At 40.5% G+C, this 2,521-nt stretch overlaps 1 non-coding gene across 1 annotated transcript; it reads right to left on the bottom strand.

Annotated features, from left to right (window-relative positions):
- Nucleotides 1-2,076: 2,076 nt before the first annotated feature.
- LOC112065696 (U6 spliceosomal RNA) lies at nt 2,077-2,183 on the bottom strand. Its single transcript, XR_002892190.1, has one exon. It is a non-coding gene; the product is annotated as a U6 spliceosomal RNA (small nuclear RNA).
- Nucleotides 2,184-2,521: the final 338 nt, after the last annotated feature.

The raw sequence follows: 2,521 nt of genomic DNA, 5'->3' as shown, positions 1-2,521 counted from the left end.
GATCCCTGGTCAGGGAAGATCCCACATGGCGCGGAGCAACTAAGCTCGTGCACCACAACTACTGAGCCTGCGCTCTAGAGTCCGCAAGCCACAACTACTGAAGCCCGCGCACCTAGAGCCGGTGCTCCGCAACAAGAGAAGCCCACGCACCGCAAGGAAGGGTAGCCCCCGCTCGCCGCAACTAGAGAAAGCCCGCGCGCAGCAACGAAGACCCAAGGCAGCCAAAAATAAATAAATAAATAAATGTATTTTAAAAATAAATAAATACAAACAAACCATTGGGTTTTCTTTAGAATAAAAATCAATTGTTGGCTTAGTACAAGAGCATAATTATAATGTAGCTTATATAAATTTAGAAGAAAACAATAGCAAGCATTTTAAAACACTTTCCTGTGCAAGTACTATGTCAAGGGCTTAAGTACCTGGGAGGATGCATGACTGATGTGACCACATTACAGAAGAGACAACCGAAGCTCAAGTTGAAAAATTTGAGCCCCTCCCTGCGTAGCAGGTGCAGCAGGAACAAAACCAAGGTCTGGCCAGTGACGCCAAGCCCATCAGTGTGCTGAACCTATGATAGAGTTTTAGGAGATCATTTCTCTTTCCTTACAAGTGACATTATTAGGACATAATACGATTCACCTTCTTTCTGATTTTAGCTGCAGAAAAGGCTGAAGTGGAAGAGTGGAGGGAAAATGGCCATGATGATTACACGAATTCCCTTTTCAGATAATTCCACTTAAAATAGTATTTGATTATCCATACCACCTTTATTTATTTACTGTTAACTGGATATTCTCCTCCACAAATTTCCAAGGATATATACATGCACATTATACTATACCTTCAAAATTTCCAAGGATATATACATGCATATTACACTCTTCTATTCCACAAATTTCCAAGGATATATACATGCACATTATACTATACCTTCAAAATTTGACAGCCAGGTAAATGTGTATTTTGACAAAGTATTCCTCCACAACAGTGACAGTGGCGGAAAGAGGCCAGCTTAAGCTGGAGCTCCAGGGATAACTCTAGCCTCGTTCAGAGAGTTCCTGGGAACTGCTAGGTCTTTCCTCACAGCTGGGATTGCTTTCTCAGCAATCAGGGATTCTTCGGGAATGTAGTTTCTCAGTGAGCATGAATTCTTTCATAGTCTCCCTATTTTCTTTGTCTACTTATCCCCAGGGGCCATCAAACAACATGTCAGACTTAAGAGTTGGAGCCTATGAGAGGGAGAGCGTAGCTTTCTAGGGCAAATGGGTAAGATTTCTCAAATTTCTTTCATTTAATGATTCCTTTATTAATATATTTGTGTGTGTGTACATGCAATACATTGTATGGATGTGAATACATACATATTTTTAAACATTTAATTCTACAGTGGGTTTATTTTCATTGCTATTATTTCCAATCAAAATGATCACATACTTAGCACTTATCACAAATTACCCTATAAAGTACAGCTAATGCTTTCCTCACGTTTCAGAAGAGGAAACCGAGGCACAGAGATGTTTTGGAATTCGTCCAATGTCTCTCAGCTGGTAAATGACAGCCAGGATTCAAATCCAGGCAATTTGGCTTCTGACGCTGAGCCTTTGACATACACTGAGAACGTTTCCCACGTGCCAGATTCTGCCTGATTCCCCCACCTCTGCGTCACTATCTTTTTTTAAAATTAATTTTTGTTGGAGTGTAGTTGCTTTACAATATTGTGTTGGTTTATACTGCACAGCAAAGTGAATCAGCTAAACATATACATATATGTATATCCCCTCTTTTTTGGATTTCCTTCCCATTTAGGTCACCACAGAGCATTGACTAGAGTTCCCTGTGCTGTACAGTAGGTTCTCATTAGTTATCTATTTTATACATAGTATCAATAGTATCCTTATGTCAATCGCCATCTCCCAATTCAACCCACAACCCCCCTTCCCCCTTGGTATCCATTCGTTTGTTTTCTACCTCTTTGTCTCTATTTCTGCTTTGTAAATTAGATCGTCTATACCAAGTTTTTCAGATTTCACATATATGCATTAATATATGATATTTGTTTTTCTCTGACTTACTAAAAATATGGAATGTTTCACGATTTTGCATGTCATCCTTGCACAGGGGCCATGCTTATCTTCTCTGTAGCGTTCCAATTTTAGTATATGTGCTGCCCAAGCAAGCACCCTATCTTTTTGTTATTGGATCATTCTTAACCTTTATCTGTAGCGCAGGCCTGCCCTGATCCTAAACAACCTCATAAAGGTAAAAAATAGATATTTTCAAAGCCGTCCTCTGAGAGTTAACACAGATTCCAAGTCGTGGTGATTCAGGCCCAGTTGCAGAGTAGAGACACAGATCTGTCCCATGCAAGGGTTATCAGTACAAATCTGCTTTCTCTTCCTCCAGGTCTTGATCTCTTCTGCCCTCCTGGTTTATACACGCCTACTCTTTCTAGTCTCCCAGCCAATGCCTGAGTCATCTTCCAGGACTATTTTCCCAATAATAGGTGGGGCTGAAACCC

The sequence above is a fragment of the Physeter macrocephalus genome, chromosome 7 (genome assembly GCF_002837175.3).
Source record: "Physeter macrocephalus isolate SW-GA chromosome 7, ASM283717v5, whole genome shotgun sequence".
Lineage (NCBI taxonomy): Eukaryota > Metazoa > Chordata > Mammalia > Artiodactyla > Physeteridae > Physeter > Physeter macrocephalus.
This window is presented reverse-complemented; position numbering and strand designations above follow the sequence as displayed.